General features: G+C 42.7%; 1 protein-coding gene and 1 pseudogene across 1 annotated transcript in view; one reads left to right on the top strand and one right to left on the bottom strand.

Moving 5' to 3' along the window:
• The window catches only part of RERE (arginine-glutamic acid dipeptide repeats), a 397,399-nt gene that overhangs the window by 75,310 nt on the left and 299,821 nt on the right, over positions 1–22,268 (top strand). The gene's annotated exons all lie outside the window — the stretch shown is intronic.
• LOC103295406 (nucleolar protein 16-like) lies at positions 11,089–16,282 on the bottom strand (annotated as a pseudogene).

Genomic DNA, 22,268 nt, shown 5'->3' with positions numbered 1-22,268 from the left:
TTAAAAAATATATTTTTATTGAGTTCAGAGAGAAAGGGAGAGGGAGAGAGAGAAATGTCCATGATGAGAGAGAATCATTTATCAGCTCCTCCTGCACATCCCCTCCTGGGGATCGAACCCACAACCCAGACATGTGCTCTTGACCAGAATCGAACTTGGGACCCTTCAGTCCACAGGCTGACGCTCTATCCACTGAGCCAAACTAGCTAGGTCTTAAACCTCATTTCTTTTTCTCATCTTTAATTAATTGGAACTTCCAAAACTAATGTTCAATAAAAGTGGCAATAGTATACATCCTTGTTTTATTCAGGATTCCTGTAATATTTCATATTAATAAGGATATTGAGTATTGGCTTGAAATGTAGTTTTAAAATCATGTTAAAAAGGTATTTTTTTGATGGAGAGTTTTATCAGTTGCCTTTTGGGCAAGGCCTCTGTTATCAGAAATATCTTTTCCTCTGCCATTGTGTGGAGCTCTCACTGAAATAAGGATGGGCTTTGAAGATTTCCTGAAGAAAAGGTTCCCAATTAGCCAGTTCTCTGACTATTGCATCTTTGTCAGTTAGTTTAATAGCAAGTTATACTCATTCTAAATCTTATGATCCGGACAAGAGGATGGATGGTCTCGTCTCCAAGAGGACATCATGACTCTCCAGAAATAGTTCATTTGGGTGAAGTTTGCTAAACCCATCTAAATCTGATACATCATTGTCTTATATCTAAAACTAGCCAAATTCCTGGACCAAGGACTACTGCTGACACATAATCAAGAGTTTCCAGTACTAGCTAGTGTCATGAACCCACCGACTGATGAGCTAGAATCTTGGCCTTTGTATCTTGTCTGATGACAGTCTAGTCCAGTGATGGCGAACCTATAACACGCGTGTCAGCACTGACACGCGTAGCCATTTCTGATGACACGCGGCCGCATGCCGAGGATGAAACATTTGCTGCTCCTGAGGATGAAACATTTGTGACTAGAGTCTTGGAGTTAGTTTTTTCCTCAAAGTGACATACTACCCAAGTTATGCTCAGTTTTTTGTCGAAGTTTGACACACCAAGCTCAAAAGGTTGCCCATCACTGGTCTAGTCATTACCTAGAAGGCTTGGGGAGTAAGGGGGATGTTACTTGTCCGGGGCTATGCTGAGCAACAGTTAGCTCAAAATGCCTGCTTCCCCAAGGTTTTATTTCTTTCTCCATTCTGCAGTGTAGAGGGGACGTTTATGAAGTACGTAGTGGCTGAAGGTGAGCTGGGTGGTTCAGTTCTGTGGCCCCAGTCCCCATCCATGTGCATCTGGTTATGCCTGTGTAGGGTCTGCATTCCTGAGGAAGACTTGCTTGTTGGCTCTTTTTAAGAAGGAAGGAGAAGAGAGAGTAAATTTTATCAAGTTTTCCATTTGCTAAACTTTATCTTGTAAAATATTCACTTTGATTGTAGGAAGTTTTTTTGTTTCGCTTTAAATAGTTCAACTTTAATAAAGACTACTGTGTACAAATAATAGGCAAATGTGTGAAAACACTTGGTATTTGCATTTTTGGCAGTAACATGTCTCTGAAGTTAGGAAGTATGAAATACCCTTTTGAAAGAATTGATGATTTCCATACTGAATTGTGGAATTTGTTTCCTTTTAGCAACTTTCAAGAGGAGTAGATGAGAAAGTTGTACCTCAAAAATGTTTTTGATTTATATTTGAATTGTGGGCTTGTCTGTTAACATTCAATTCATTTAGTCAGTTAAAATATATAAAAGTCCTTTGGAACTTAGTGCACTATAAATATCCAGAAGACTGCATCTCTATCTGCAATATAGAACCTCAGTCCTTTTCTCAATTAGAATTCTTCTTGTTTTCTTTAGGCATTTGCACCAAAAATTATGATAGCCTTAAAATCATCCCATGTGGATGGAGTTTAGCCAGGCAGAAGCCTGACTAAAATACCATAGAAAGGTTGGTGAGTATTTGAGAGATGGCTGGCCTTTGCTGGGTATGGAATCGGCAGAGGCCATTAGAGCATTTAATGGCAGTAGTTGAACCTTTAGAGTCAGTTCTCAGTTGGAAAGTGTCCAGAGGATGGGATGTACTTCAAAAAATGAAGGTTGTTGAGACTTAAGTAAGGGACTTAGTCTTTGTTGGTCTCTTATTCTTTCCCTCTGAGCTGTACACACAATTGACTAATGATGTCTTTTGTCATGCTCCTTTGTCACCTCTGTCCTCAGCTATGTCCCAGAACAAACTGCCAGGGATAATTGGCTTCCCCCTACTCCCTTTCTTGGACCCATACTGGGCTTGACACACTAATTCCCTTACCCTTCCCTTACCCTCATTCTTTTCTGATCCAGCTCATTCCTCCTCAGGCTGGACTTAATGTCCACCTTTTCTGCTTTCTCTTTCAGTTCCTCCTTGGTTGTCTCAGGAAAATATTTATTCCAAAACTGACCCTGATTATGGCTGGTTAGGTATAGAAAATGGAGCTAGGAGTACCTGCACTAAGGAAGAGAGCGGCTGTATATTTTAAAAGTAAAAGCAAATATTAGAATGAACTTCTTCACAGCCCTTGAAAATACCCAGAAGACCCATTTAAGCCTCTGTAATATCTCCTCCTTCATCAATTAAATGTTTTTTGCCTCGAATACCAACATTTAAAATAAATAGAAAATGCTTTTTAATTCCTTTCAATTACACAATTAAACTTTTGTAAAATATTATTTTCTACAATTTTTCATTGGAAAATATATGTGAACCACTTAATGGATTTAGTAGGTTAGTGACATAGCCTACTAAACTATAGTTTTTATAAACTATAGTTTTTATATTGTTAATGTTGATAGAAATAAGGTGAGCCCCCCAAATCAGGGGTCCTGGTAGAATACAAAGCATACTCGGGAGCCAGACAGCAAGGCAATATCTTTGCTCCTGCAGGAGGGCACGCTTGTACATGGTCTGGGAGCACACGCACATGCTTTTATGCCTGACACACATGACCTGTTCTTCACTCTTGATTGGTCACAGAGCTTAGGCTCACACTCTTGCATGATTGGCTAATTTAAAGGAAGGGGTTGACCTTTGCTGTTTCAAAATGGCGGCCACCAGGTGAGCCTTCGAGTCACTGGAGCCAAAATGGTGGCTGCCTAAACTCCGTTCTTTGACAGAAAAGATTACTTGTTTACTCTCATAATGTGGAAATGTGAATGTTCAATAATGAATCCACAGTGAACTTTTGGAACATACTGAGCCAGTGTTTTTATAATTCCACTAAAAAGTAGTCATGTTTTTTCTTCTTTTTCTGATTTACCCTCTCATCCCTCCCCCCCTTTAATCATCACCTAGTTCTGTTGATTCTGCTTCCTCAATCTCTCTTGATCTTACCATCCTCAGGGCTACATGCAGCCAATAACAGGCTCCCGTAATCTGTTACGCAAGGAAATGTTGCCTTAGATTCAAAACCACCTTAGTTGCTTCCACTTATGCTCTCCTCCAGTCTGTTGTCCACACTTAATAGCAAAGGTGACCTTATAAAATAAGTCTAATTCTCTCTGCTTTGCTTAAAACCTTTTGATGGTGCTTGTAGCACACATGTGGGAAGAAGGGAGGATGCAGGATGGCAGGGACATTAGTGTGTCCTGTCTTGGGAATCCTAGCTTAGAAAAACACGTGCCATTTTAAAGCAGAATGATCATCTAACCAACTAGTAAATATGGTGTCATCAGGGTTTTTCCCCACGGGCAGGAGGAGGGTGGGAGGGTGACCAATGCATCCCTGGGACTTTCTTCGTTTTAAAATGGAAATCCCTATGTACTGGGGACCATTTCAGTCCTTGGAAATAAGGACAGTTGGTCACCGTAGCTGGGAGAGCTAGGAAGAATGTGAATTTTTAAATGTATCCTGCATTCCCTTATCTCTGGGCCTTTGCACCCCCAATTCCCTCTACCTAGAATACACAGTTAGCTAATTGATTTCATTCTTTCAAGTCTCGGTTAGTTGCCCCAGTGGCCTTTAGGTTATAGGACTGTACTTGCCCAGCATAACACTGGCCACTCTGGACTGAGAGTGCTTGTGTAATTAGGAAGGCAGTGCTGCCCAGTGCAGGTGTGTGCACTCCTGGTGGCACATTAGAGTCACCTGAGGAGCTTTCTAAAATTTAAAAACACTTTACAGCTCTTGGCAGCCAAGAAAGGCTAGGAGTGCACTTGAGAGCCAGAGAGACAGGCTCAAATTCTGGCTTCACCACTTTCATTTATTCAGCTATTTGTGGAGTAGGGGTGCAGGCTCAGTGGCTAGGGCTACAGATAGGAACTAAGGTAGATGGCTTGTACTGCGCCCCCACACCTTACTGCTTTCCACCACAGCATTGTTCTCTTAACCCTTTTAGTGCCAGCCTCTTAGGCCTGGTATACGTGAAAAATGCCACGGCTTTTTTGACGAATTCGCATGTTTGTACTAAGAAATTTATATTAAGCTTAATACTTATTCGTTGAAGCTAGTTTTTTTTACATACACTCTTAATACTTTCAGGTATAATAAAAAAGCTCATTTATGTTGTTATCTCTTCTATAAATTTATGAAAAAAAAAGTAAATTTTAAAATTTATTATTAAAAAATTTAAACTTTTACATTCAGATTAGAAAATTTTGTTCTTTAATATTTTTGACAGTATTAATTTTGTTAGCATTAGTTTCTACTACTATTTATTAGCTCACCAACAAATTTTTATGCTTTTGCCATTATTTTTTAAATAGTCACATTGAATTTACTAAAATGTCCCATACATAGTTTAACACGCGCACTTATGTCCAGGACAGCATGCACCATGAAGACCGTGTTCACATTTAACACACTGCACGGCTGCTTCTTCGCTCCCCTCTCCCCGTTTCACACCTTTCGCTGCACACACAACAGTCCTCCTTTTTTCCAGGTAAGGTTTTTAACGGCTTCTTGTCTTGTCTCACATGTTCCTCTGATTTCCCACATTTGTTATTTTTCTCTAGGAGCCATTCATTCCCAAGATCTTCAACAATACTAATACTAAAATCCAAACGAGACATAGGGCTTTTCTCAGAGGGGAGGTCATCGGAAGTGTTTACGAAAAGAGGAACGAGCTTGATAGCAATACAAAGACGGATGATACAAGGTCAACTTATGTAGATATGGCATCTGGTATGCAGTAAAAGCAGGTACGCTACAAAGCAGAAAATACCTATGTTCTTCTAGCAAAAAAAAACACGAACATATATTTAATTTTCACAATGAAAATTAGTCAATAATGATTAGGAAGCACGACAGGTACTAAAAATATGTCTACAAAACCTATGCGATGCACAGAAAAGAAAAGGCGTGAGCGTAATAACACCCGGCCGATAGATGGGTCCGTGGCATTCTTCGCACATACCCCATGGGCCGATAGATGGGTCCGCGGCATTCTTCGCACATACCCCATGGGCCGATAGATGGGTCCGCGGCATTCTTCGCACATACCCCATGGGCCGATAGATGGGCCCGTGGCATTCTTCGCACATACCCCATGGGCCGATAGATGGGCCCGTGGCATTCTTCGCACATACCCCATGCGCCGATAGATGGGTCCGTGGCATTCTTCGCACATACCCCATGGGCCGATAGATGGGCCCGTGGCATTCTTCGCACATACCCCATGCGCCGATAGATGGGCCCGTGGCATTCTTCGCACATACCCCATGGGCCTACAGATGGGCCCGCTGGCACTAAAAGGGTTAACATCAGTCATTCACTCTGTACATCCTCATGGCTTTTGCTAGTTGTATACATACCACAGGCACTGTCATTTAGTATTTTAAAAGTCCTAACTTTTTGCACTGAAACATACAGTAGGTCCTCAGGTTACGTCGGAGATCCGTTCCTATGGTGCAATGTAACGCGATTTTCCCCGTAAGTCAGAACCCACTTACATAAACACCTACGTCACTCACATGGAGCACATACACAGCAGTAATGAAGTGAAACAGTGAAAAAAATTTAAAAGAAAGATAATAATTTCTGACCTTGTGGTAAATAAATAATAAACATAAAGCACATATATACATACGTCAAAATGACGGAACTTTTTTTTTAATAAATAAATGGGAGATGGCGACGTAACCATGAAACGACGTACGTCGAGTCCGATGTAACCTGAGGACTGTCTGTACTTGCTTTAGAATGAAACCTTATATCGCCATTAAAATAAAGCCATAAGTAGGAGGTAACTAAAAAGGAATATAACAGAAATAAACTTAAAATAGTCTATATAATAAAAGCCTAAGCGACCGTTACGGCAGAACGACCAGAATGACTGGTCACTGTGATGCGCACCGACCACCAGGGGGCAGACACTCAGTGTAGGAGCTGCCCCCTGGTGGTCAGTGTACTTTCACAGGGGGAGTGCCGCTCAGCCAGAAGCTGGCCTCACGGCTGGCAAGTGCAGTGGCGGTGGCAGGAGCCTCTCCTGCCTCAGTGGCAGTGCTAAGGAGCAGCGAGCAGGCGGGCGGTAAGGAGTGAGGGGTCCGGACTGCAAGAGGGACGTCCGCTTGCCGGCTTAGGCCCGCTCCCCTCAGCGGGCAGGCGGACATCCCCAGAGGGGGTCCCGGACTACAAGAGAGCGCAGGCTGGGCTGAGGGATCCCCCCCCCCCCGTGCATTAATTTCGTGCACCAGGCCTCTAGTACATTTATAAAAATGTATTTATACAAGTAAATTATTCCATGTGAGAAATAGAGCTATTTATGATAATTTAGCAATGACTATCCAACTCCATGTCATGCTATTAAGACAGAAACGTGGCCGAAACCAGTTTGGTTCAGTGGATAGAGCGTCGGCCTGCGGACTGAAAGGTCCCAGGTTCGATTCCGGTCAAGGGCATGTACCTTGGTTGCGGGCACATCCCCAGTGGGGGTGTGCAGGAGGCAGCTGATCGATGTTTCTTTCTCATCGATGTTTCTAACTCTCTATCCCTCTCCCTTCCACTCTGTGAAAAATCAATAAAATATATTAAAAAACAAAAGACAGAAATGTGGGTTCTGCATTAATAAGGTGATTTAGTTTTTAGTTTTGATATTACTAGTAAGTGTCACCAAGAGACCCATTTCTGACTGTTTAAGCAGTCAGAAAGGACAACGTATTTGCCAGAATGTAATTAAAATTCCCAGTAGAGGTCAGCAGCTCTTCCAGCAGAAATAAGGCAGGTGTGGGACCAAGTTGCCAAATACCATTGGCTAAGGTCAGGTGCCTCTCTTCTATCTCAGCAAAGAGGTTTTAAGAATCTCTTGGGTGGGTGGGTAGGGGGACCCTTCCAGGCCGGTCCTCTCACATCCTGGGACTTTCTGTAAGTCCTGCAGGGAAGTCTCAGGCTGTGTTGACAGGCTTAGGAAAGCAGACCCGCTGCACTGCTCCCCACTGTTAGGAGAATACAGTGTTAACCTTCTAAGCTATGACAGCATAGAACAGTGTGTGTAAAGGGGGGGCTTCTTCTCCAAGGAGCGCATGTGCAGGACGATCACTGGGTGCAGGAGAAACACTGGAGCTCTCTCTCTCTCTCTCTCTCTCTCTCTCTCTCTCATTTTAAAATTTATTTAAGTAAACTTTTTATTTGAGAATAGTTTTAGGTTAACAGAAAAGTTTTTATATACCCTTCACCCCGTTTTTCCTATCATGACCATCCTAGGGTAAATGTGTCGCAGCTAGTGGCCAACATTGGTACATTACTATTCACACATGTCTTTGTTCATTCCTTTTCCCTTAAATGTTCTGTTTTTTTTTTTAAAATAAATCTTTATTGTTCATATTATTACAGTTGTTCCTCTTTTTCCCCCATAGCTCCCCTCCACCTGGTTCCCACCCCACCCTCTGCCCTTACCCGCCCCCCACTGTCCTCCTCCATAGGTGTACGATTTTTGTCCAGTCTTCCTGCACCCCCCACACCCCCTTCCCCCCAAGAATTGTCAGTCCACTCCCTTTCTATGCCCCTGATTCTATTATATTCACCAGTTTATTCTGTTCATCAGATTTTTTATTCACTTGGGCCTAAATGGGCAGTTGGACATCCCTCAAGGTGTCCCAGATTGGAGAAGGTGCAGGCTGGGCTGAGGGACACCCCCCCCCCCCAATCCCGTACACGAATTTTGTGCACTGGGCCTCTAGTTTCATATAATACTGGTTTGGTGGTGATGAATTCCTTTAGCTTTTTCTTATCTGTGAAGCTCTTTATCTGACCTTCAATTCTAAAGGATAGCTTTGCTGGGTAGAGTAATTTTGGTTGTAGGTTCTTGCTATTCATCACTTTGAATATTTCTTGCCACTCCCTTGTGGCCTGCATAGTTTCTGTTGAGAAATCAGCTGACAATCGTATGGGTACTCACTTGTAGGTAACTGTTTTTCTCTTGCTGCTTTTAATATTCTCTCTTTGTCTTTTGCCCTTGGCATTTTAACCCTTTGCACTCGGATGTCGAGTGTGACTCGACACGCTTAGCAGTAGAATAAAGGAATCGAAAAAAGCAAGCGAGTGCAAAGGGTTAATTATGATGTGTCTTGGTGTGGTCCTCTTTGGATTCCTTTTATTTGGGTTTCTCTGCGCTTCCTGGACTTGTAAGGCTATTTCACCAGTTAGGGGAAGTTTTCTGTCATTATTTCTTCAAATAGGTTTTCAATACTGCTCTCTCTCTTCTTCTGGCACCCCCATAATTCAGATGTTGGTACACTTGAAGTTGTCCCAGAGGCTCCTTACACTATCCTCATATTTTTGGATTCTTTTTTCTTTTCCGGTTGGGTGTTTTTTGCTTCTTTGTATTTCAAATCTTTGACTTGATTCTTGGGATCCTCTAGTCTGCTGTTGGATCTCTGTATATTATTCTTTATTTCAATCAGTGTATGCTTAATTTCTAGTTGGTCCTTTTTCATATCCTTGAGGGTCTCACTAAATTTCTTGGAGGTTTCTAGAAGATTCTTGAGTAACCTTATAACCGTGGTTTTGAACTCTATACCCAGTATTTTGCTTTCCTCCATTTCTTTCATTTGTGACCTGTTTCTTTGTCTCTGCATTTTGGCTGCTTCCCTGAGTTGATAGAGTGGCTTTGTGTGCTAGCTGTCCTATAGGGCCCAGTGGCTCAGCCTCCCTAATTACCTGAGGTGGACACTCTTGGTACACCCTTTGTGGGCTGTGTGCACAGTGGGAAGCTCCTCAAGCTTTGATCCTCAAGCCTTGATTGTTGTTGGTATCACTGGGAGGAATTGACCTCCAGGCCAATTGGCTGTGAGGATCAGCTGTGTCTACGATGGGAGAACTTCTGTGCTGGAGACACCCTTATGGAGCAAGACTTGCTTCAGTGGGGCTTTGGCGCTCACTGAGTCTGCCTCCTGAGTGTGTCTCTTATGGATCTGAAGAGTTATAATCTGGATGGTCTCACTCTGACTGCTGGGTACACTGGCTCTTGGATCTCATCACTGCCTGAGGCCACCCAGCAGGAGCTACAGAGAGATCTGCAGATTCCTCCTCTTTGTTTGGGGCTTGGAGGTGCCCAGATGAGGCCCAGCTGTGAAGCATTGCAATCTGCTGTGGAGCCTTGGGCCTTCTTTTGGAAGCTCTGGGGCTCTCTGACCCAGCTGCAGTTTGTTAGATTTTAGATTGCAAAGTGCCAGGCTATTCATATGCAAAAGCCTTGGTGCACAGCTTGGGTGGGGTTGTAACTTGGGTGGGGCGGGGTCTCAGGGAATCACCAGGGTGGAGCAAACAGCAATGGCAGACCGTCAGCCCTGCCCCAAAGAGGTCCCCGGGTCTCTGTGTCCCACAGCACCGTGCAGGAACAATGATCGCTGCAAGCACCTCTGAGAGAAAGCCGCCCTCATGTTCTGACCCGATGCCAGACAGTCCAGTTTCTCCCCATATGAGTCTGGGTCCCCAGAGTCTCACCTGGAACTGGAGTTCAGAGCAGTCGGGAGCTTGTGTCTCCCTCCCGATTGAAAAAGACAACAGTGTACTCAGTTGCCAGCCCCTTTTCGCACGCGCCTCCGTACCTCCGCACTTCACTTCTGCACCTCCGCACCTCCCCCTAGTCTCAGTGTGATATTCTCTTTCATTCTAGTATAATTTCCACTCAGCCAGCCTTCCCATGGTTCTGGATGATAATCCGTTTTATCTTTTAGTTGTAGTTTTGAAGTGGTTGTGCGAGGCAGCAAGTTCAGCTGTTTACCTATGCCGCCATCTTGGTTTCTCCAAACTCCCATATTCTTCTGTGTGGGGGCCAGATGCAGCGGGGGCCAGATATGGCGGGATCTCCCTTTTCCGCGTCCAGCACGGAAAGAGAGATGAACGAACCGGTTCTAAGTGGAGGCGGCCAGGGATTGAGAAATAAAAGAAAGAAAAATAGAAAGAAGACACAAAGATAGATTTATAAAGCTGGGAGCAGGGTGGGACGCTGCCACTCTGATGGAGGGACAGGACCCTGAGCCCACGCAGCGCATTTATTTTATATCCCCAATACCAGGAAGTATCACCAAAACTTAGGATCAGAGGAGCTTATTTGTATTCTTGAGTAGGCTCGAGCATTCCTGGTGCTTGCCTGGATTTACATATCTAAGCCCGCCCCTGCCGACCCCTGGGCTGATATGAAGGCCAAGCTGACAACATGTCCAGCCTCATTGGGGAAGCATGTTCCCAGAGCGTGGCTCTGCCTATCGCCCTGAGTTCAGCTGACAATAATTAGAGAAATGCCCATGTGCCTTCCCAGGCGCTGTCTACACTTCTGGAGCTCTCTTTTTTTAAAATGTGAAATGATGTATGTACAAACACTGAGCCCTTCTTTTCAAAAGCAGAGAAGAGTCATTTTAGGTGTTTGTAGGAGAAACCTTAGGAACTGGAGAATTTTTGTATTATTAATAGTTGAGGATAAAGTATCAAACTAAGAAAATGCCCAGTGCCCATCCCACACCCTGTCTGTGATCCTGCGATGGAGCAGTCATCACTTCCTCATGTCACCCAAATCAGGCAGCTTTGGCCCCGAGAATGGGGTCTGGCCAGCCTCATCTGTAGTCACATGCCCCTCCTTGCCTTAAACTGACTCCAGTCTCTCTGGTCCAGGAGGAGGCTTCATCCTGGGGCAGGTGTAAACCACTCAACCCCCATCTTATTCTTCTGCAGAGAATGAATGAAGGCTTCACACTCTGCTGGGTAAAAACACCTATAGACATTGATCTTATTCTGAATTTGTTTTGGGGCATCTTGATAGTAATTCTTCTCTGGGACATGACCTTGTTCCTCCTCGTGGTTCTTCACCATGTAGCGTACTGAGGCTATGAGGTCCCGAGACAGCGTATTTCCTTTCTTTTCTGGGAGACTGGCTTCTGCCTCCAAGTCATTTAGCACATAGGGCTTCTGTACCAGCTCCTGAGGGCCTCTCCTCTATGCTCACCTCCATGGCCTTGATCTTTCTCTTAGGGAAGGGCACTGTCTTGTTGGAGTCCATAGCCAACCTCATCTTCACCAGGTTCTGCCACATGGATTTGGTATGGTCCCAGGCATGTTGGATGTGGTAGCATCAATCCGCAGGGCTGCCTTTTCATCAAGCATTTCGGTTCAGGCGAGAACCGAACTTCTGCCTCTGGGCCTTCCCCCTTGGCCTGGGGCATCATGCTGACCACCACTCAGACTCAGCGCCTCTCAATCCCAGAACCAAAAACACTAAAACTCTTGTTTTTAAATTTTAGTAGTCTGGATATACTTCATGTACAAATATACATGTTTTGGGATGTGTGCTGCTTTAAAAAATATATATATATATATTTTTATTGATTTCAGAGAGGAAGGGAGAGGGAGAGAGAGAGAGAGAGAAACATCAGTGATGAAAGAGAATCATTGATCTGCTGCCTCCTGTACACCCTACACTGGGCATCAAGCCCACTACCTGGGCATGTGTCCTGACTGGGAATCGAGCCATGAGTTTCTGGTTCATAGGTTGATGCTCAACCACTGAGCCACGCTGGCTGGGTGGGATGTGTGCTTCTTGTCTACTCTTGGAATTACACAATTATAAGAATATTCCTATAAATGGTCTCTGAGGCTGTGTCTGACCTTTGACCTTATTATTAGTACCTCTTTTCCTACTACTCCCAAATTCTATTTCTGCCCCTCTGGCCTTTTTGCTGTTTCCTGAAAGGCTGCAGAACACCAGCCTTTGCCCTGGTGATTCCCTCTGCTTGGAATGCCCTTCTCCAGAGATCCACTTTACCCTCTTGGCTAACTTCCTCATCTCCTTAAAGGGCTTGCTAAAATGTGTTTTCTCAATGAGTCCTACTTTGTCCACCCATGTCAGTATTGCAGCTGGTGCTTCGCCCCTTGCACACCCTTAAAAATTTTTTTTTTTATTCCTTACCTGAGGATACTTTTTTTTCATTAATTTTTAGAGAGAGTGGAAGGGAGAGAGGGAGAGAGACAAAAAAACATTGATGTGAGAGACAAATCAATTGGTTGCCTCCTGCATGGGCCCCTATCGGCTGGGGATCAAACCTGCAACCCAAGTATGTGCCTTTGACTGGGAATAGAACTCATGACCCTTTGGTGTTTGGGCTGACACCCTAACCACTGAGCAACACTGACCAGGGCTCCCCTCACACACTCTTAATCCATCCTTATCTTGCTCTGCTTTTTCTTAGCATGTACTGCTTTGGGATATGCTGTAAGCTGTTAATATGTATTATATCTGTTGTTTGTTTTCCCCTACAGAACATAAGATCTGTGAGGCCAGGATTGACTTTCTTCTTTGTTCACAGATGTGTTTCAGATTCTTCAGAACAGTGCCTGTTTAATACATTTTTTTGTTGAATGAATAAAGCATCTGACACATAGTAGGCTCAGTAAATTTCCTTTAATGAGTGAATAAATTATTTAGGAAAATTGGAAATACAAAAATAACCTGTTTCCTGGCCCTGAAATAGCTCTATGTAACAATGGAGATCAATATATAAGAAAATAATATTAAATCGGTGAGAATTGCAGCAGTAGAATTACGTGGTGGTGGGTGGATAGAGAGGTGGAATTAAGAGTAGGATTAATTCTGTGTGGAGGCACTCCAAACCTATCTGAAAGGGATGGTCTAAATGTAAAAGCTTTAAACATGTAGAAACCTGCATAAACCTGAATTTGTTTATCTCACATTAGAGGCCTGGAGCACAAAATTCATGCGTGGGTACGGTCCCTAGGCCTGGCCTGTGATCAGGACCATCTTCCTCGGCTGCCTGCAGCCGGCCCTGCCACCCACTGCCACTCAACCCCGGTTCCCCGTTTGCTATTGGGTGATCGGAGCCTGCCGGAGGGGGTCGGGGGAGGAACCGAGAGGTTGGCTGTTCTGCCTGCTTGCCAGCCCTGCCCCACCGCCGCCACCCACCCCGGTTCCCTGTTCGCCATCGGGCAATTGGAGCCTGATGGCCGGGGGAAGGGACCAAGAGGTTGGCTGTTCCCACCTGCTCGCCAGCCCCGCCCCTGCCACGGGTCGCCCTCTGTGTGTGGGGCAACTGGCGGGGCAGGGGCGTTGGCCTGGTGCCACCCGCATCCCCCGCCACCCACCCCCGGTTCCCCATTCGCCATTGGGCGATCGGAGCCTGCCAGCCGGGCAAAGGGACCTCGAGGTGGTCAGTGCATCTCATAGTGACTGGTTGAGTGGTCGTTCCGCTGTTAGGTCCAATTTGCATATTACCCTTTTATTATATAGGATAGAGGCCTGGTGCATGGGGGCCACAGATCGGGGTTAGGGGTCCCCGCTGAGGGTGGGCGCCGGCCGGGGCATGGTCGTTCTGGTCATTCCGCCTTTTCGGTCGCTGGGCTTTTATCATATAGGATGCTTGTATGTACAGTGGACTTTGAAAAGAGAAGGAAGATTTATAATACCAAGATTACTAATTTATTTTTTGTTTGTTTTAAAGAATTAGATTAATAATAGTCTGCTCTTAGAGAAAGATTTTTTGGACATTTTCAAATTCAGCCCCCTCTTCCCAGTCCCCACAAGCTATTAACCGGAAAGGAAAGTGCTTTTTCATGCTTAATTCACCAATTCCTAGTTTCTCTCCCCCTGTTTCACCCTGTACTTTCCATGCCTCAGGCAAGTCTGGGTTATCTTCAACCAATTGATCATTCCATCAGTGTTTATTTCTAAAACTTACTGTGTATCTAGCACTGTACGTAAATGGAGAGCAGCATCTCTATATGAAAATGTGTGTAGAGGTGGAAACTGCTTACTAGAAACAATGATCTGTTTTTAAAAAACCCCAAACTCTTATTCCTTGGCCAGTTTAATGTCCCCCTCCCCAATGGTAAGCATTTAAATAAGTCATTTAAGTGTTTTGAAAAATGTGAGTTTTTAATTCATTAACTGTGGTTAGTCCTACATTTACTAGGCCAGAGAAAATAGAAATGAGGAAAATTATTTGAATACAGTACTTGTGACCTTATAGAACCCTTTCTTTGTTTGACACATCTTTCCTCTAACTTGAATTAAGCAGATGGCATGTATCTATCATTTGTTCTTCTCTCTGTATTATGTTAATTGGTGTTATTTCAGTAATTTCATTAGTTCTGCTTTGGTAAATATATAGTAGAATGCCTGTTGGAAATGTATCTGTCCTCCCTCCCCCCTCTCCCTCCCCTTCTCCTTTTGTTTCAAATACACCTTGGGTCTCTTTGGATATTTAATGATACCTTAAGGACATAAATTGAGAATAAAAAGAATAATTTAGTGATGGATCATTTCGTTTCATCAAAATCTATGGCCAGAATGCTTAGACAATAGCATTTTGACTTTGTGTGGCCACTGTGTGTCTCCATTGCTCTCTCAGTCCAGGGACATGACTGGTGAAGGGAAGGGGTTTGCTGCTGAGACGGGCATTGCCTGTTGTGATAGATGCTCTGCTTGCAGGAGCCAGTCCAGCATCTGTCCAGATACACGCCTCCTCCCTTCATATAAATAATGCAGCAGTGGCTGGTAACAAGGATGAAAAGCAAAATACTGATTTTCCTGCCTCCCCTCCCCCCCACTTTTATAGAGTGATGTGCTTTGTAAACAAATAATGAATTGGGAACCTTGCTGATGGGGCAATTTAGGCCCAGGCTGATTGCTTTAATCAGGTTCTTAGAGAGTCCATGATGGAACTCATGATCACAATGCTAATAATACCTAGCATTCATTGAGTCTTCCTCTCTCTCTCTCTCTCTCTCTCTCTCTCTCTCTCTCTCTCTCTCTCTCTCTCGTTTTGTTAGTCCTCATCTGAGGATATTTTTTTCAATTGCATTTTGAGAGAGAGCATTGTGAGAGAGACACCTGGAATGGTTGCCTCCTGCACTCGCCCCGACCAGGGCCAGGGATCCAACCTGCAACCCAGTTACATGTCCTTGGTAGGAAATCGAACTTCAGTGTGTAGGCCGATGCTCTAACCACTGAGAGACATCGGCCATGGCTCATTGAGCATTTCTTGTGGGCCCAGCACTGAGTGCTTTACTCAGATAATTTCATTTCATCGTCATGAAAACCTTAAGTAGTAGGTATAATTATTGGTCAACATTTTACAGATGAGCATATGGAGACTTGCCCAAGATCACTGTTAGTAAATTGTAGAGCAGGGACTACCCTGGCCATATGACTCCAGAGCTTTGGCCTGTCTAGTTGCTTCATTTTCTGAATTTGCCACTCTGCCTTGTGGAACCAGGCACCCTGCCGCAGTTGGTGGCACAGAAAAGCAGCAGCGGGAGAGATTGCATTGTCACCTGATGTTATTTCTTAAGAAGATCTGAAAGTTCTAGAAATCTAGCAGCTTTAGAATTTATAATTTTAGGAATTTATGTGAAAGGCTCAATATTTCCTGAGGTAAATTGTTCTTTCTTTCATGCGTCATACCTGCTCTTATTCTTACTCTCACGTTGTCTCTGAGCTAAATAATAGAGGATATAACAAGGATACTATTGATAAAACAGATGTTTTTTTACTTTGAAATTGCATGCACTTATGGTCTTGTGTGTTAACCACTCTTAACAACTGTGTTTACTATTGAAACTGGAAATACAGACTTTGATTATAGTTTAGCCAGCTTTTCCTGTACTGCTCTCCTGTAAATGGATTATTTTTAGTTTAAATTTTTGCTGCAAGCCCTTTCCCACTACTTAATTGACTCTTCATCACTTGCAGTGTACATGTCAGCATTCCCATGGATGCTAAAACACAGTATTGTCGGCACAATGGCAGGTTCACTGTGAATTACTGGACTCTTTCTTTCGCTTTAAATATTGGAGTTGGGTCCATTCTGGTCCTACCAGTTCTTTAATGGAAAATTTAGGGAGTGTTATATCTGTCTCTGGTCAAAGTTTATCTTAATAGCTCTTGGTGGTCATCATAAAATAGTCCATCTGAAAATTAACAGATTGCAAGTGAAATAGATATCCTAGTATTTGTTTTGCTGCTGCCTAATGATACCTCTATTTGAGTCATTGAATACTTTTAAAGCATAACCTTTAAAGTGTGTTCTCACATCTTAATTTGCTACTTGGCACATTTAGTTCTAACAAATCAGAGCAAATTTTGTTTTATGAGAAACTGCTTGCCAAGCTTTAATTTTGGTCTTCTTAGAGGATTACTAATGAACTTGTGAAGTGTTTATTGACAAAACAATGGCATTAAAATTCAGTAGTATTCTCAAACAAAGACAAGGCATGGGGTTTGGGAGATACTGAAAAACACCACTGTTAACCTAATGATAAGCTTACAATTTCGCCTCTAACTAGTATTTGGAAATATCCTAAATTTTCGTTTATTTTATCCATCTTATTCTCTTTTTAAAAAACCTTTAGCTGATTATGGAACATAACTTTGAATAAACAAATGGGTAAAATGCTAAATATTATCTTAAAAATTTAAGTTCTTTGAAGCTAGATAATATATTTCTGCTTTTATACCATTTATCTTTTAAAAGCTATTTAGTGGTGACATTTTTCTCATTTATGCATACTAAAATTATAGTGATTGAATTTATTATATCACTAGAGGCCCGGTGCACAATATTCATGCATGGATAGGGTCCCTAGGCCTGGCTGGTGATCAGGGCCAATCAGGGCCTCCCAGCTGCTGGTCAGGGCCTCCCTTTCCCTGGCTGCCAGATGCTGGCTGGGGCCTTCCTTCGTTCCGCGCCGCCCCCTGGTGATCAGCGCACATCATAGTGAGTGATCGGTCTCCTGGTTGAACTCCCGTGGGGGCAATTTGCATATTAGGCATTTATATATATACTAGAGGCCCGGTGCATGAATTCATGCACGGGTGGGGTCCCTTGGCCTGGCTGGCGATTGAGGCCTATCAGGGGACCGGCTGGCCGGGGGGAAGGACCCCGGGAGGTTGGCCAGCTGGCCCTCTCCCACCACCCCCGATCGGGGCCTATCGGGCCAGCTGGCTGGCAGGGGAAAGGGACTGCAGGAGGTTGGCTGTGGGAGTGCACTGACCACCAGGGGGCAGCTTCTGTGTTGAGCACGTCATAGCATCTGGTCGACTGGTCGTTCCAGTTGTAACAGTCGCTTAGGCTTTTATATATATATATAGATATATAGATAGATTTATTTATTTTTATTTCTTGTGATCATTTTCATGTTTTTCCTTTTTAAAAAAAGCACGTAAGGTTATTATTATAGAGTGGCTAAATTTTAAGAGTCTTGCTAGCAGGTAGCAAAATATAGTACAACTGCTCTATGAAGAAAAAGAAATTTCAGTTCTGGTGCCTGCATTTACTTAAAATGATTGACTGCTTCTTTGTCTAGATTTTTCTTTTTTTTAAATTTGAAGTTCTGAAATTTACAATTCTGTTTACCAGGTGACTGAAGCACATCATAAAATGCTAAAGGGTATGTGTCAGTGAATTTTTCAAAAGAAGATGATAAAGTCTTTTTTCAGGAGTTACAAATTCGTCTCTCATTATTTCTTTGCTTAGTTTTGTATTTTTCTATTTAAATCAGCTTCACATATTCTAACAGAACTATAGAAAACTTCTCTTAGTATAATGAATGATATTAGGGAATCTATAAATCATTCTTGGTGGTATCCCTCCTGGACCGGAACCCCTCATCTTGATCTGATGTCTAGATCTGCCACCTTATCACTTTGGACATCCCCTTAAAGATACATTTTCACAGATTTTTGTTTGGTTTCTTCTCTTGTTTGTGGAGTTAACTTCCTGAGAAATAGTACATGAGAAATGAATGTTTTGAGGCTGTGTATATCTTTAAATGCCTCTATTTTATATTCATACTTGATTAATAGTTTGGCTGGATATAGAATTTTAGGTTGGATACTGTTTTTCTACAAAATTTTGAAGCCATTGCTCTGTTGTTTTTCAATATCCAGGAAAGAAGCCTCACCATTATACAGTGTACACTAAACTAAAAACCAGTAGGGCCCTTTTTTAGGGTTAGTTGTTATTAGAGTGGTGCCTTTTGAAAGATAAGGAAGACGCTTAGTTGTTTAAGGGAATGTCATTTTACTCTCATATGAAAGTAGCTCAGTTCCCTGTAGGAAATTTGTAGGAGGTAAACATTAAAACAAAGTTTAAGGTAGGTATAAACTATCAAACAGTAAATCACTTTGATTTGTTTCCCTTCTTGACACACCTTGGGGTAAATGACAAACTGTTGTGGTAATAGCCCTTTGTGTTCATATTTTAAAGCACTTTATCTTGATGTGATTTTCCAATCAGTGCCCTTTAGAAGCCAAATGGAAATTAAATTGATAAGATGCATATTATGACATTTGGATTTTTCTTACCTTAAACTTTTCATAATATAACTTTTAATTTCATATAAATTGGAGTCCAGAAGTGATATTGCCATTCTTTTTAAAAAATATTTTTATTGATTTCAGAGAGAGGAAGGGAGAAGATATAGATAGAAACACCAATGATGAGAGAGAATCATTGATCGGCTGCCCCCTGCACGCCCCCTACTGGGGATCAAGCCCACAACCCAGGCATGTGCCCTGACCTGGAATTGAACCTGGGACACCTCAGTCAGCAGGCCGACGCTCTATCCATTGAGCCAAACCAGCTAGGGCTACCATTCTTTTTGATAGTCTGTATAAACAAAGGCTAACTAAAGGCTAGAATTATGAAATAGGATATTTTGAAACAAATATCTTTGTTGGATATGTTTCAGATTTCTTTTGTACTCTAGTATAACTAAAATGTTTAGGTAATATCTTTAAAAGCAGAACCTAACTGTTTCATTGGGGATAAAAAGTTTTTTTTTAGTTTGATCTGCATTGATGTGTGTGTGTGTGTGTGTGTGTGTGTGTGTGTGTGTTTTAAATTGATTTGAGCGGAAGGTTGGGAGAGAGAGAGAGAGATAGGTGCACATCTATTTATTGTTTCACTTATTCATGCATTTATTGGCTGATTTTTGTATGTGCCTTGACCGGGGATCGAACCTGCAACCTTGGTTTATTGGGTCGAGGCTCTAACCAACTTAGCTATCCGGCCAGGACCTGCATTGATTTGTGTGTTTTCTTAGCAAGAATTTGCATTCAAGAATGATTGTCATTCTAATATATGATTAAAATAATTAATCTTATATAATCCCATATAATAACAGGGTAATATGCAAATTGACCCTAATGGTGGAACAACTGGTCACTATGATGCGTGCTGATCACCAGGGGGCAGACGCTCAATGCAGGAGCTACCCCCTGGTGGTCAGTGTGCTCCCATAGGGGGAGCTCTGCTCAGCCACAAGCTAGGCTGACAGGAGCCTCTCCCGCCTCCTTGGCAGCACTAAGGATGTCCAACTACGGCTTAGGCCTGCTCCCTCCAGGGAGCCATAGTTAGACATCCCCCAAGGGGTCCCGGACTGCGAGAGGGTGCAGGCTGGTCTGAGGGACCCTCTTGAGTGCACGAATTTTCGTGCACCAGGGCCTCTAGTCTATACTAATAATAGGGTAATATGCAGATTGGTCGGGACACCGTCACAGTAACAACTGACCAGCAGGCTGCGTGCGCAGCAGGTGCTGGTGGGTGGGGACTTGCAGTGTCAGGGACGGGGCAGGGCTGCGGCAGAGAGGTTTCTCCGCCGCGGCCCCAGCCGGGGGTCCGCAGGCCCGTGGAGAGGCCCCTCTGCTGTGGGCCCAGCTGTGGCCCCGGCCGGGGTTCGCAGGCCTCCCCCGGCTCCGGCCTACCTCTTTGGGGCAATCCATAGAGGAGCCCCGGATGGGTGGGCAGGGCCTACCTCTTTGGGGCGATGGATCGCGGGGCTCCCACCCTGCCCCAAGTGTACCGATTTCATGCACCGGGCCACTCATTTAGTATAATGATAAATTATATAATCTGTAGAAAACATGTATAAAATGGCAAGTATCAATTCTTAATCTAACTGTTAATTGTTACTAGGTGGCTGTCTTAGTATTGATTACTATGGTATTCCTTTAGCTTTTATAAATTACTACAAGAGATTAAACTGTATCTTCTTTTACACTTTCTAAATTAGCTCGTATTTAATGTTGAAGGGTAGCAAGGAAAATTGATAGTTCAGATTTTTTAAGAAGTCTTATTTTAGGGTAATGTGCTTTTTAAAGTTGTTTTGGCACCTTTTTGGCCTTTTCCCCAGACATTAATCCTTGGCTGGAAAGAAGAAACTCTAGTTCTCCATAATACCTGACTGCAAACTTCAACCAGACAGCCTTCGACTGTTAAAACAAACATTTCTCAACCTTATAGCATAGACTTCCTGTTTTTACAGCTTTTCTGACCTTCCTGAGAAAAAGACCAATACAGCTATGGTTACATCCCGTGGTTATTGTCATAAAAAAAAATCTATTGAATTTTTCAAAGCCCTTGAGTATAAAAGTGATTAATGCACCAAAAAATGTAAATAGCAGTGGACTCATGTCTGATCTTTGCTAGGCCTTCAATAAAAGATAATAGAACCAGGTCAGCTTTTAATGTGTCTGTGTTCAATGTCTGCTACAATTGGAATGCCAGGGAAACCTCACATTAAAGAGACCTGCTCTATTCTGGAGAGATTGTAAAGGAAGCATTTGGCAGTCATTTCCTTTCGCTTGTGAGAATGAACATGCTTTACATTATAATTGTTTAAACATACCAGAGTCTGCTGTTAGGGCTCTCATATTTTTCACTGTAGAGTTAGCTTACTCTAAAGATTGGAGGGATGGTCATTGTTTAGGATTCATTTTTAGTTAATGAAAATGTTAGAATGTCTTTTTTTGTACTAAGTTTTGTTTCCTGCATCCAAATATTTGCTTTATCTAGTCGGTTAACATTTAAGTTAAGTGGATGTTCAGAATTTGTCTTCATGACAGTCTGTCACCTCTAACACTTCCCTCCTCCAAAACAAAAGAAACACCCTGTGCTGTAAAGGTCAAACATCCTCGACTGTGGCTTTTGATTTTGTTTTCGCTAACGTATTGCATGTGTGAGTGGATATTTTGAACTGGAATCTTTTGACATTTTCTAGAGAGGAGTGTGATTGGGTTTTAAGTAGAAAGTACTGGATCATTAATACTACCTATGATGTTGAAACTGGCAAATGTTTAATCTTTTGAAACATTTATATTTTTCCTAAAATAGATGTTTGTGATTATATTTTTAAAAGAGTTTAGTTTATTGGAGATATATTACCAGACAAAACATACTTAAAAATTTTTTTAAAGGGCAAAGCAATGTTTGGGATTTGTAAATGTTATTTTAGTTGCACAGATATCTATCCATGTGGTTGAAATTTTGAATTCTTGGTATAATAGTTGAGGTTTTTCGTTGTCATAAGGTTATGGACTTTCAATAAACCTGACTGGATCTCCCCACCGATTTTATCACATATTGTCAGACCTCATTCTACACATCCTATTAGGGTCCTGAGTCCCTAAGCTATTTCTTCCATACAAACCTCTCTCTCTCTCTCTCTCTCTCTTTTTTTTTTTTTTACAGTAATGCCTTTCCACATGAGAAATCTCTCTTCTTAACTGTCTTTTTGCCTTTTCAAAGTATCACTCTGTTGGAACATTATAATTTCATCTGTAGAATCTGATATTGCTAGTGAGTTGATGAAAAATGTCCTTAAATATGTTGAAAACATATGCTATCTAAGAAATCTCACATTCTTAGTTGCTTTAAGGCTATTTCACATCCCGCATTCCCAAGAGGACTACCAATTTGCAAAAACTAAAGCCTTCAGGCCTGACCTTTGATTGACGTACACGCTGTTTCAGATGAGTTTGCTATGACCGTGCACTGAGCGTCTGCTCTCTG

This window comes from Eptesicus fuscus, chromosome 9, assembly GCF_027574615.1.
Source record: "Eptesicus fuscus isolate TK198812 chromosome 9, DD_ASM_mEF_20220401, whole genome shotgun sequence".
Lineage (NCBI taxonomy): Eukaryota > Metazoa > Chordata > Mammalia > Chiroptera > Vespertilionidae > Eptesicus > Eptesicus fuscus.
This window is presented reverse-complemented; position numbering and strand designations above follow the sequence as displayed.